We start from the raw sequence: 14,079 nt of genomic DNA on the forward strand, positions 1-14,079 counted from the left end.
CTATCTGTAATCAGAGAACAGGGTATTGCGGTGTTTCCTTATTTGGACGATATCTTGGTACTAGCTCAGTCTTTACATACAGCAGAATCTCACACAAATCAACTAGTGTTGTTTCTTCGGAAACATAGTTGGAGGATCAATTTACCAAAAAGTTTCTTGATTCCTCAGACAAGGGTCACCTTTTTAGGGTTCCAGATAGATTCAGTGTCCATGACTATGTCTCTAACAGACAAGAGACGTTTAAAATTGGTCGCAGCATGCCGGCACCTTCAGTCTCAGTAATTCCCTTCAGTGGCTATGTGCACCTCTACAGCTTTGAAGCTGAATCAATGGTGCAGGGATTATACAAAGATATCACAATTAATATCCTTGAATCCAAATGTACGACACTCTCTGACATGGTGGATAGATCACCATTGTTTGGTTCAAGGGGTTTCCTTTGTTCAGCCAACCTGGACTGTGATCTCAACAGATGCGAGTCTTTCAGGTTGGGCAGCTGTTTGGGGATCTCTGACAGCACAAGGGGTTTGGAAATCTCAAGAGGCGAGATTACCAATAAATATTTTAGAACTCTGTGCAATTCTCAGGGCTCTTCAGTCTTGGTCTCTGCTAAATTGAGAACCGTTCATTTGTTTTCAGACAGACAATATCACAACTGTGGCTTATGTCAATCATCAGGGTGGGACTCACAGTCCCCAAGCTATGAAAGAAGTATCTCGGATACTTGCTTGGGCGGAATCCAGCTCCTGTCTAATCTCTGCAGTACATATCCCAGGTGTAGACAATTGGGAGGCGGATTATCTCAGCCACCAGACTTTACATCCAGGGGAGTGGTCTCTCCATCCAGATGTGTTTTCTCAGATTGTTCAGATGTGGGGTCTTCCAGAGATAGATCTCATGGCCTCTCATCTAAACAAGAAACTTCCCAGATACCTGTCCAGGTCCAGGGATGTTCAGGCGGAAGCAGTGGATGCACTGACACTTCCTTGGTGTTATCATCCTGCTTACATCTTCCCGCCTCTAGTTCTCCTTCCAAGAGTGATCTCCAAAATCATCATGGAACAGTCTTTTGTGTTGCTGGTGGCTCCAGCATGGCCACACAGGTTTTGGTATGCGGATCTGGTCCGGATTTCCAGTTGCCCGCCTTGGCCACTTCCGTTACGGCCGGACCTACTATCTCAAGGTCCGTTTTTCCATCAGGATCTCAAATCATTAAATTTGAAGGTATGGAAATTGAACGCTTAGTTCTAAGTCAAAGAGGTTTCTCTGACTCAGTGATTAATACTATGTTACAAGCTCGTAAATCTGTCTCTAGAAAGATTTATTATAGAGATTGGAAGACTTACATTTCATGGTGTTCTTCTCATAAATTCTCCTGGCATTCTTTTAGAATTCCTAGAATGTTACAGTTCCTTCAGGATGGTTTGGATAAGGGTTTGTCTGCAAGTTCCTTGAAAGGTCAAATCTCTGCTCTTTCTGTTTTATTTCACAGAAAGATTGCTATACTTCCTGATATTCACTGTTTTGTACAAGCTTTAGTTCGTATTAAGCCTGTAATTAAATCAATTTCTCCTCCTTGGAGTCTTAATTTGGTTCTGAAGGCTTTACAGGCTCCTCCATTTGAGCCTATGCATTCTTTGGACATTAAACTACTTTCTTGGAAAGTGTTGTTCCTTTTGGCTATCTCTTCTGCTAGAAGAGTTTCTGAGCTATCTGCTCTTTCTTGTGAGTCTCTTTTTCTGATTTTTCATCAGGATAAGGCAGTTTTGCGGACTTCTTTTCAATTTTTACCTAAGGTTGTGAATTCTAACAACATTAGTAGAGAAATTGTTGTCCCTTCCTTATGTCCTAATCCTAAGAATTCTTTGGAAAGATCCTTACATTCTTTGGATGTGGTAAGAGCTTTGAAATATTATGTGGAAGCTACTTAAGATTTCAGGAAGACTTCCAGTCTATTTGTTTTATTTTCTGGTCCTAAGAAAGGTCAGAAGGCTTCTGCTATTTCCTTGGCTTCTTGGTTGAAACTTTTGATTCATCAAGCTTATTTGGAGTCGGGTCAGGCCCCGCCTCAGAGAATTACAGCTTATTCTACTAGATCGGTCTCCACTTCGTGGGCTTTTAAGAATGAAGCTTCAGTTGATCAGATTTGCAAAGCGGCAACCTGGTCCTCTTTGCATACATTTACTAAATTCTACCGTTTTGATGTATTTGCTTCTTCAGTTCTTCAGTTTTTGGTAGAAAAGTTCTTCAGGCAGCTGTTTCAGTATGATTCTTCTGCTTTTTGATTTAAGTTTCTTTCTTTCAAAAATGGAAATAAACTTATTTTTTTGCGTTGTGGATTAATTTTTTCAGCGGAATATGGCTGTTTTTATTTTTATTCCCTCCCTCTCTAGTGACTCTTGAGTGGAAGATCCACATCTTGGGTATTGATATCCCATATGTCACTAGCTCATGGACTCTTGCCAAGTACATGAAAGAAAACATAATTTATGTAAGAACTTACCTGATCAATTCATTTCTTTCATATTGGCAAGAGTCCATGAGGCCCACCCTTTTTATGGTGGTTATGATTTTTTGTATTAAGCACAATTATTTCCAAATTTCCTTTGTTGATGCTTTCTACTCCTTTCTTTATCACCCCACGGCTTGGCTATTCGTTAAACTGAATTGTGGGTGTGGTGAGGGGTGTATTTATAGGCATTTTGAGGTTTGGGAAACTTTGCCCCTCCTGGTAGGATTGTATATCCCATATGTCATTAGCTCATGGACTCTTGCCAATATGAAAGAAATTAATTTATCAGGTAAGTTCTTACATAAATTATGTTTTTTTTGTAATGTTAGTGTTTGTTATTTTGTGTAACTTAGGGTGTGTTAGAATAGGGGTCTTGGGGGAGGTTAGCTGTCAGGTAGTTAAATAGTGTAAGGCAAGTTTGCGTTAGGGGTTGTGGCAGTATAGGGGTTAATAGGTTAGGACGTTTATTGCAGTGGGCTATTGGTGATATAGAGGTTAACAAGTTAGGAAGTTTATTGTGGTGGACTATTGTCGGTATAGGGGTTAGACAGTGTAGAGTTAGTTTGTGGTGGTGGTATATGTCGGTTTAGGTGTACATAAGTATGTTTATTAGGCTTGGTGCTATATACATATATAAGGGACCTTTACTTTACATTGCCAATGTCGGTGCCGATGATGCTTGGAATATTTTGCCAGCATTGCCACCCATTGCGATGTACAGTATAGTAAAATGCCTCTTAGCGATGCTACCTTAAATTAGTAATGTTGGCATTTTTGAATTTTTTGCTGCCATTCTCAACCTTGAGTCGGATCCCTTTTGAATATATGGCCGCCTCGCAGAACTTTTGATCATCTGGGCCTTAGTGAGAGTTCTCTATATATAGTTCACCAAATGATAAGGGTGCCTAGGGAGTATCTTACAGATACATGCTTTTACATAGGTGCAAGTCTTATATATATCCCTTTATAATTGTGACCTCTCTCAACAAGTGAAACTGCTGCTGTCCAGACCAGAATTAAAGGGACAATCCGGTCAAAATTTAATAACACATAGATGAATTACATATTTGAACAGAAACATATTTGCAATATACATGTATTGGCAAAAATATGTCTAGTAAAATATACATTACATATTCTCAGTGCGCCAGCATTTTAAATACTGCAACTGCTCATAGCGCCAGTGGGGCTTGTATCATGCCATCAATTAACAAATTATCATTACCAAATGGTACAAGCACCTTAGGTTCTCGGAGCAAGTGCTGTGTTTAAAATGGTAGTGCACGGTGCATACTTAGATACACTTTTGAAACAGATATAGCTTTTATTAGAAGTATTTTTACTAATACCTGTATATTACTAAAATGCTTCTATGCCAAACTGAACTGCATCCATGTGGATTCCAATTTTTGGAATTTCCCTTTAACTGTAACTGTGACACTGTCTCCCAAAGTAATTACTGTCCACACTCAAAGCACTTCCCTACATGACTTCATCACATTTGCTACATGTTCTATCCACTGCAAGCTTCTACACAATCTCCCCTATGGCAAAACTCCCATTTACCAATTCTCCTTGTTGAGAAATCTGACGCATACATTTTCATTTACAAGAAAGGTTTCTTTATTCTTTAGCCTTTTCTGTGAATGACTGCACAAAAATAAAATCTAGTAATAATTTATCACAAATGATATCCGATGATAATTTTACCATCAATGACAATCAGCAAGATTTAAAAAGATCTGCACTGGAGTGAACCTATTTTGTACAACAATACACATTATTACAGATGTATTTTGATTGCCTTTTAAAATGAATTGCAGCCAAAAATACATGACCCATATGGGTATGTATTGCTTTAGAATATAAGGGCACTCCAATAGCGGATGTCCCAGTGTTAAAGGGACAATCAAGTCAAAATTAAACTTCATAATTCAGATACAGCATGCAATTTTAAACAACTTTCTAATTTACTTCCATTAACAAAATGTGCAGTGTCTTTTTATATTTACACTTTTTGAGTCGCCAACTCCTACTGAGCATGTGCAGGAATTCACAGCATATACGTATATGCATTTGTGATTGGCTGATGGCTGTCACATGATACAGGGGGAGTGGAAATATACATAACTTTGCAATGTATTTAACAAAAATCTACTACTCATTTGAAGTTCAGACTAAGTGCTATTGCATTGTCTTCTTATCATACATTTGTTGATTATGCAAATCTACAGTGTTGACTGGTCCTTTAAGCTATTCACTGCAACTCTCTGGCATCTAACACCATACTTCAGTTAAAAAACTTTGCAGATTATACCAAGCTGCTAACTCCATGATACTTACCTGAATCTACTTCACATTGCACTCTAGGCTGATTGCTTTGAAGTCTCTTAGCCAGTGATGATGACACGGTTACCAGGTAACAAGAACACTATGAGAAAAAGTTAGTGGGAAACATTTGGACCGAGACCCAAAATCCTCATACCTGGGGAGTTGCAGGATGTCAGAAGGGGCAAGCTGGAAATTGTGATCAGGTCCTATTTGAGAAATTTAAATAGAAAACAGTTTTCCTGTGTCTGCTAAATTCTTAACCCCAACAGTGCTGGAGAGTTCTGCTGTGTCCCTCCTTACATTAGACCCTCTGCTGCTCTGCTAATTAGAACAGAGTTTTCTAGCAAATTGCTGCAGAACATTTACACAGATGTTTGTGGAGTAAACAAATAGCTGTCAATATAGGATCCAAAACCAATAGCCTGTATTTTTTTCTGCAGCAAAGAATAAACGTACATATATATAAAATCAAATGCTTTTATGTATATTACAGTGTAATATCTTACAGGATCAAAACCTCTATGTACAGAAAAGGAACCTTCTACCTAATGTTTTGTTCAAGCTCATTTTGGTGATTTCTGCTACATATTGCTAATAGTGTCACAATGATCGATGACGAATCCGGCTTCCTCCAGTTGTTGCGTGCCCCCTTTGGTGTCCAGCTCTTGGGGTTATGCAAAGATTGGAGGAAGCCGTATTCGTCATTAATATACTAAAGAAAGCAGCAGATGAGTGCGGAGAATCAACGTTATGTTTACCATAATGCAAAGCTAAGTATTTTAAGCAATAAGTATAATTGTAAACTTTAATGAATGAAATGCCCTGTTTTTAAGCATATTATTTGTTACTGGGCTTTAATTCGTTGAAATTTAAAGACACAGTCAACACCAGAATGTTTGCTGTTTAAAAAGATAGATAATCCCTTTATTACCCATTCCTAAATTTTGCATAACCAACACGGTTATATTAATATACTTTTTACCTCTGTGATTAACTTGTATCTAAGCATCTTCTGACAGCCTCCTGATCACATGACATTTTATTTATTATCTATTGACTTTCATTTTAGCCAATTAGTGCAGTGTCTGCCACAATCCACGTGCGTGATCACAATGTTATCTACATGGCTGACATGAACTAGCTCTCCCCTGTTGTGAAAAGCAAATAAAAAAGCATGTGATAAGAGACGGCCTTTAAGGGCTTAGAAATTATCATATGAGCCTTCCTAGGTTTAGCTTCCAACTAAGAATACCAAGGGAACAAAGCAAAATTTAGTGATAAAAGTAAATTGGAAAGTTGTTTAAAATAACATGCCCTATTTGAAAAGTTTTTTTGGGACTTGACTGTCCCTTTAAGATACTGTAAATAGCAGCAGAGTTCGGAGTCATATGCTGGTGCATTAGAAAATATCAACCACACTGACAAATGACTCCCTCCTTCTGTGGGACAACCTAGCCAGATACAGAAAGAGAAAGGTTTCCTAACACAAAAGGTTTCTTAAAGTGATTGTAAAGTTTATGATTTAAAGCCCAGTATTTAAAACTACTATTAAAAACATGGGCACTTTAAGTCATTAAACTTTACAATTACGCTTCTTTTTTAAAAATACCTTTTTGTTACTGTAAACTTACCGCCAATCCTCCTCCCACATCTCCTTCAATATTGAGCAGATCAATAATGAATCTGTCTTTCTCCAATCGTTGTATGCCCCCTTTGCTCGTGAGGCACACACCGATTGGAGGAAGCTGGATCCGAGTGTAATTGTAAAGTTTAATGACTTAAAGTGCCAATGTTTTTTTTTTTGTTTTTTTTTATTAATATTTTTTTTTTATTGAGGTAAAACGGCAAACAGACAAAGTTTCAGAAAGAAACATCATGGCAACATGCCCATTTGTCATACATCAGGATTTACAGAATTAATAAAACAAGCATGTCTTCACAACTGTAGAATCAAAGCGTAACCTAATCCAAAGGTACTTTTTCCAGCCATGGATATTACCTCATTTTATAAAAGTACGTATACGGAAGGACATATGACACAAGACTGACACCTATTTTGGCATAGGCCTAAATGCAATAGCCAAATCTTAGCCTATGTAGGCCTGTACACGTCCTTGATATCTGCAGCAGAACATATATTACATACAATTTCAGTAATAAAACATTTCAACAAGAATATTAACACTATAGGCATTGTATATTTTGTCATCCACTCCCCTTAAACTGTGCTAAGAGTTAACGGCCACCTTCGGGTCACAAAGCTTAAAAAAATAAGTACTGTAGAAAGCGTAGGGGATAAAGTTATAGGGGCCTTCTAGGGCCCAGCCTGGTAGTGAATTCTATATAGACAGTACTGTCGGTGGTATAGGCCCCCGTTTATCTCAACACATGTGAAGGGCACACAAGGGGTAGTTAAAACTGAAAAGATTATAGGTCTCATTCATACCTTTATATAAAACTTTATGTATGTCTAAGACCAACATCATAGGTGATATGAAGATAAAGAATAATATACAGTACATGTTCAGAGTAGCTATATAGAGCACATTAGACCTTAGATGATAGGGCCACTTTTGGGCCCTTAATTGCTATATATAAGTAACAGCAGAAAGGTGTGAGACTGACCTCTACCTAAGTAATAACACTACGAAGATGGAGGGGATAGCTCAGTTAAGCCAATAGCCCCTGTAAAGTGGGAGCAATTCTAGAAACCTACAGCCATCTTGTAATTTTACTTTCTTTCTATTGTACTATCTCAGCAATATATATATAAATAGTTACATAAAAGGCGTTTAGAGAAGCTGGATATATAGGTTAGCAGCGTATATCTGCTGAGAAAAAACAGGCTATAAGCTTTTATAAATGGTGAAGCAACAGCTCAATATGCGATACAGTATTTATTTCACATATATGCCACTCCTGAACCCCTGCAAATAAACGGAATAAACTACTATCAGAGAAAAATCACGTCAAGAGACAGTATTATGTTTCATGAATCAACCGGTCTGCCTAAATAATATACTACATGTAGGTAGTCTCAGTGTAAACATATATACAAATAGCATCTCAGCATCAGACATAACTGCTCGCTGAGCAGTGCATATATACCCAGTCCAAGAGGGGAAAAGTTCTGAGGTAGAGTTAAATCGGCCCCAGCAGTCCAAAAGTGGCCTTTACTTTACCCTATCCCGGCTTTTATGTTGTCACTCAGATCTTGAAGGCCTCCGGGTATCCTCTGCAGCACTTCAGAAACCAGGTCAGACAGAAACTTCAGCTCGCGCCATAGCTCTAGGACACAGCCCACACTGAGAGCCAGAGCAGGGCAGTTATGATGAGCCACCAGCGTACAGCCTTTCGCAGGGGAGCTGGCCGGTCTCCCCCATATGTCCAGGTAAGCGGCAGTGAGCTGGATACTTCTAGTGGGATAGGCCTCTCGAGCCACTACCTTATCTCGTGCGATGCTGACAGACGCTGCCGTTCCATCCCTTTCCCTTTCAGGCGGTTCTTTTATTTTAGGCACTCCTAGAGTATTGACAGCTCCCCACCTCTTATCTCCAGGACTAGTATCTCGCTGTCCCTTCTCCATGACGGTGAATTCGGTGAGTGTGTGTTCTTTCTGCGGCTGTGTATTGCCGCTCTCGATGCGTGAAGCCACCTCTCTTTCCCCAGCAGGCCTGCCAGATTGCGCCACAGGGGTTTCAAATAGTTTCATAAGGCGGTCAAATTTGTAGAGCATCAGCCGCTCAGATTCATCAAATAGGGCTTGTACCTTAGCGCAAAAATCCTCCTCCATGGTGTGAGTGTTATGTAGAGAATCTCTGTATTCTCTGATTACCCGGTTTCCCGAGGGGGGGAGGCTGAGATCCCTCTCCTTAAAGGGACAGTTTACTCAAAAATTTTCTCCCCTTTAATTTGTTCCCAATGATCCACTTTACCTGCTGGAGTGTATTAAATTGTTTACAAGTAGCTCCTTTACCCTTATATTGGCATTTGAAATTGTTAATTTAGCATGTGGTATCCCCACCTATTCTGAAAGTTTGTGGCCGTGCGTACCAGCTATAGATAAGCTTTGTAAACACAGCCAGCAGAAGAAATTACACTCCCAGTGTGATATAGCAGAGATAAGATAATAAAATGTTGATTTTCCATTGTTCTCTCAAAGTACTGGTGATTGTTTTAAGGACAGATATAAGATAAAGAAGCAGGTATATGTGCACAATGTGATACAGTAATGAGATCTGATTATACCTACAAGCTCAACCCATTTTATTAGGTTGTGGCTTCAAAACACAAAATCAGAGCTTTAATATACAGAAATAAACCTTAAAAAGCTAATTTTCATAATTTGTTTACTCTGCAGTTGGTAAAAAAAGCAATTGTAAACACATTAAGGGAAAAACTATTTTACAGTATACTGTCCCTTTAAGAGCCGCCAGGGACCTTCAGCAGTCCAGATTGGGAAGTCCTGCGTTATTTGAAAAAAATCTTATATCAGTCTATTCAGCCAAATGTCCCCTACAACTTGAGATATAAATTTTAGCTGGATGGCTATGTAGTTAGCAGCTTACAGGCGGAATGTAAAACTGTAGTCCAGAGCTCCCATTTTAGCGGCCATCTTGGCTCATAGCCTGGACACGCCCCCCAATGTTTTTAATAGTAGTTTTAAATACTGGGCTTTAAATAAATCAACTTTACAATTACTTTAAACATATTATAAACGGGAAGCAAACCTGTTTTTGAAAATAAAAGAAAGCTTTGTGTGTTTATTCACAAGCATGCTGGAGTGATGTATATCCTTGTGGTCTTATAACTACTGTTTGTTTTTTGTTGCTAATATCTATAATTGATATATGCCTTTAGACAGGGGGCACTTGCTCCTTAGGCCACTGTTGGTGATGGAATCAGGGCTTTTTGCTTTAGTTTTTAGCAGTATCCACAGTGATCAGAAAGCACTGCGCTTGAGATTTAAATTTTACATTAAAGGGACAGTTTACTCATTAAATTTGTTCCCAATGATCCACTTTATCTGCTGGAGTGTATTAAATTGTTTACAAGTATTTCCTTCACCCTTATATTGGCATTTGAAATGGTTGAATTAGCCTGTGGTATCCCCACCTATTCTGAAAGTTTTTATCCTTAGGGCCAAGCTATAAATAAGTTGTGTTAACACAGTCAGCAGAAGAAATTACACTCTCAGTGGATTATAGAAGAGATAATGTAATAAAATCTTAATTTTTCATTGTTCTCTCCAAGTATTGGTTATTGGTTTATGGAAATATATGATAAAGAAGCATTTATATGTACACAATGTGATATAGTAATGAGATCTGATTATACCTACAAGCTCAACCCATTATATTAGGTTGTGGCTTCAAAACACAAAACCAGCTAATGCATATACACAAATAAACCTTAAAAAGCAAATTCTCATACATTTTATACTCTGCAACTAGTAAAAAAGGCAACACATTAAGGGAAAAACTATTTTACAGTATACTGTCCCTTTAAGTAAGTAAAATGTTTAAGGCAGTGGTAACTAATCTGGAATAAAAGTGAACAGTCTACTTTATGACTTCTCATGTGTTTTACTTAAAGGGATAGTAAACACCAAAAATGTTATTGTTTAAAAAGACAGACAATCCCTTTGTTTACCATACCCCAGATTTGCATAACCAACACTGTAAGAGAAATATACTTTCTACCTCTGTAATTGTATCTAAGCTTCTGCTGTTATGCGCAGTAGAGACAGTACGAGGACAAACACACCTGGCCTTACCTGACATGCTGTTTGCAGCGAAAGTGGGCATGGTTGGGTGTCGGCGTGGCCAGACGGGAGCGTGGGCATAACGGGACAGGGCGTGGTCGGGCCTGGCGTGGCCTGGCACGGTCAGCGCAAGAGAGGGGAGAGAAATAGAAAGAGAGGGGGAGAGACATAAAGAGATAGGAAAGAGCTAAAGAGAGGGGGAAGAGCATAAGAGAGGGGGAAGTGCAGAAGAGTGGGGGAGAGAGAGCAAAATAGAGGGGAAAGAACAAAATAGAGGGGAGAGAGAGAAAAAGAGAGGGGTGAGAGAGCAATAGAGAGGGGGGAGAGAGAGCAATAGAGAGGGGGAGAGAGAAAAAGAGAGGGGGGGGAGAGACCAAAAGAGAGGGGGAGAGAGAGCAATAGAGAGGGGGAGAGAGAGAGCAAAAGAGAGGGATGGCGAGAGAGAGCAAAAGAGAGGGATGGAGAGAGAGAGCAAAAGAGAGGGGAGAAAGAAAGCAAAAGAGAGGGGGGAGGGGGGTGAGAGAGAGCAAAAGAGAGGGATGGAGAGAGAGAGCAAAAGAGAGGGATTGAGAAAGAGAGCAAAAAAAGGAGAGAGAGACAGAGCAAAAGAGAGGGGGGAGATAGAGAGTGCAAAAGAGAGGGGGGAGAGAACACAAAAGAAAGGAGGGAGGGAGATAACGCAAAAGAGAGGGGGAGAGAGACAGCGCAAAAGAGAGGGGGAGAGAGAACACAAAAGAGAGGTTGAGAAAGCGCAAAAGAGAGGGGAGAGAGCGCAAAAGAGAGGGGAGAGAGAGAGAGCGCAAAAGAGAGGGGGATTGAGAGTGCACAAAAGAGGGGGGGAGAAAGAGAGCGCAAAAGAGAGAGAGAATGCAAAAGAGAGGGGGGAGAGAAAGCAAAAGAGAGGGGGAGAGAGGGAGAAAAAGAGAGGGGGAGAGAGAGAGCAAAAGATAGGTGGAGCGAGAGAGAGCACAAAAGAGAGGGGGAGAGAGCGCAAAAGAGAGGGGGAGAGAGCACAAAAGAGAGGGGGGAGAAAGCAAAAGAGAGGGGGATAGAGGGAGCAAAAGAGAGGGGGGAGAGAGAGAGAGCAAAAGAGAAGTGGAGCAAGAGAGAGCACAAAAGGGAGGGGGAGAGAGCGCAAAAGAGAGGGGGAGAGAGAGAGCAAAAGAGAGGGGGGAGAGAGAGAGAGCAAAAGAGAGGGGGATAGAGAGAGCAAAAGAGAGGGGGGAGAGAGAGAGAGCAAAAGAGAAGTGGAGTGAAAGAGAGAGCAAAAAAGAGGTGGAGAGAGCACAAAAGAGAGGGGGAGAGGGAGAGCAAGGGGTGGGACCGCTGTACTGCAAAAAATGGCCCATGTGAACGGGCTTTAGGACTAGTCTCAGATATTTTGACAGGCTTGCATTGCAAGCAATTAGTGCTGACTCTTAAATAACTTTACATGCATGAGCACAGTGTTATCTAAATGAAACACATGAACTAACACCCTCTAGCTGTGAAAAACTCTCAAATGCAGAGGCGGCCTTCAAGGGTTTAGAAATTAGCATATAAGCCTACCTAGGTTTAGCTTTCAATTAAGAATAACAAGAGAACAAAGCAAACGTGATGATAAAAGTAAATTAGAAAGTTGTTTAAAATTACAAGCCCTATCTGAATCAGGGAAGTTTAATTTGGACTTTACTTTATCCCTTTAAGTAGTTTTTTTTTTTAATATGTATAATATGTAATATATTTTTTTCTTTCATGAATACAATTTTAAACAGCATTGCAATTTACTTATATTATGAATTTGCTTCAATCTTCAGATATCCTTTGTTGAAAAAATAGCAATGAACATGGGTGAGCCAATCACACGAGGCATCTATGTGCAGCCACCAATCAGCAGCTACTGAGCCTATTTAGTTGTGCTTTTCATCAAAGGATATCAAGAGAATGAAGCAAATTTGATAATATAAGTCAATTGAAAGTTGTTTTATAATTGCTGCTTTTTCTAAATCATGAAAGAACAACATTTGGTTTGATGTCCCTTTAAATATATGGATTGCTTCACCTAGGTCACTGTTTTGTCCCCTGGGCCTTAATTTGTCAGTCTTCCCCTGCTGTTAGGTTTCACTTTAATATCCATAAACCATAAAATAACTCTTTTAATTTGAATTTTATTAAATCATCAAAATATTGACTCAAAGGGGCTGATTTATCATGTGTCTGGCGGACATGATCCGCTGTAGTGATCATGTCAGCCAGACATCATTAAAGGCTGACAGCATACGCTGTTGGCATTTATCATTGCACAAGCAGTTCTGGTGAACTGCTTGTGCAATGCCGCCCCCTGCAGATTCACCGTCAATCGACCACTAACATGGGGTGTCAATCAACCCGATCGTATGCCTCAGAGGCGGCGGACAAGTTAAGGAGCAGCGGTCTTTTTGTGCGGAAACAGGGGTATACGGCCCTATTCAGGCCGTGATAAATCGGCCCTATAGGGCTTAATTGATCAAGGCTTCTCCTCTCCTACGACTGCAGCTTCACACAAGTGAACTTGCAGTCAGTATTTATTAAGGTGGAGAATTTCAATCTCCCCAGTCTCGTCTGACCGGGTAGATTGACCTCCTGCCCCCGAGTAATTGGCTGTGCGCGGGCAGGGGGCGGTGTTGCACGTGAACGCAAAATAGTGCTTGCATGCAGTGGTAAATTGCTGCAGCAGTTTGCTGCCCGTCAGAGGCGAGCTGGGGCGGACAGGGGTGAATATGTATGCCCCTGTCTGCCCTCGCTTGATAAATCGAGCCTATAGCAATGAGTTACAAACCAAAGTGTTTGTTTTCTAAGCTACATATTGCAGTTACTACTTGCATCATAACCTGTATGAATTGTATAGTTATACAGTCTGTTTATAGCAGGCCAATAGTAAATGCATTTACTCTGTAGAAGGAAATAAATTTCCCAATTTTGCATAATCAACACAGTTATATTAATATAATTTTTACCTCTGGGATTAACTTGTATCTAAGCCTCTTCTGATAGCCCCCTGATAACATGACTTTTTAGTTATAATCTATTGACTTGCATTTTAGCCAATTAGTGCTGTGTTATGCTAACTCTTAAATAACTCAACGTGTGTGAGCACAATATTATTTATATTGCCCACATGAACTAGCAGTCTCCTGTTTAGAAAAGTTAATAAAAAAGCATGTGATAAAAGGCTGTCTGTAGTGGCTTAGAAACAGGCAGACATTTAGAGGTTTTAGTGTTATAAAGTATATTAATATAACTATGTCGGTTGTGCAAAGTTGGGGAATGGCTAGTAAAGGCGTTGTTATTTTTTAAACAATAACAATTTTAGAGTTGACTGTCCCTTTTTTATTATTGTTACTGGCTTCAGTTTCCCTGTCAGTGAATGAAGATTCTGTAGAGATAATTTGTCACATGCCAGGGGATACCTTTTCAGCAAATGTGCAGTTCATTGTAGCTTATCTTTTTACTA

The sequence above is a fragment of the Bombina bombina genome, chromosome 5 (genome assembly GCF_027579735.1).
Source record: "Bombina bombina isolate aBomBom1 chromosome 5, aBomBom1.pri, whole genome shotgun sequence".
Classification (NCBI taxonomy): domain Eukaryota; kingdom Metazoa; phylum Chordata; class Amphibia; order Anura; family Bombinatoridae; genus Bombina; species Bombina bombina.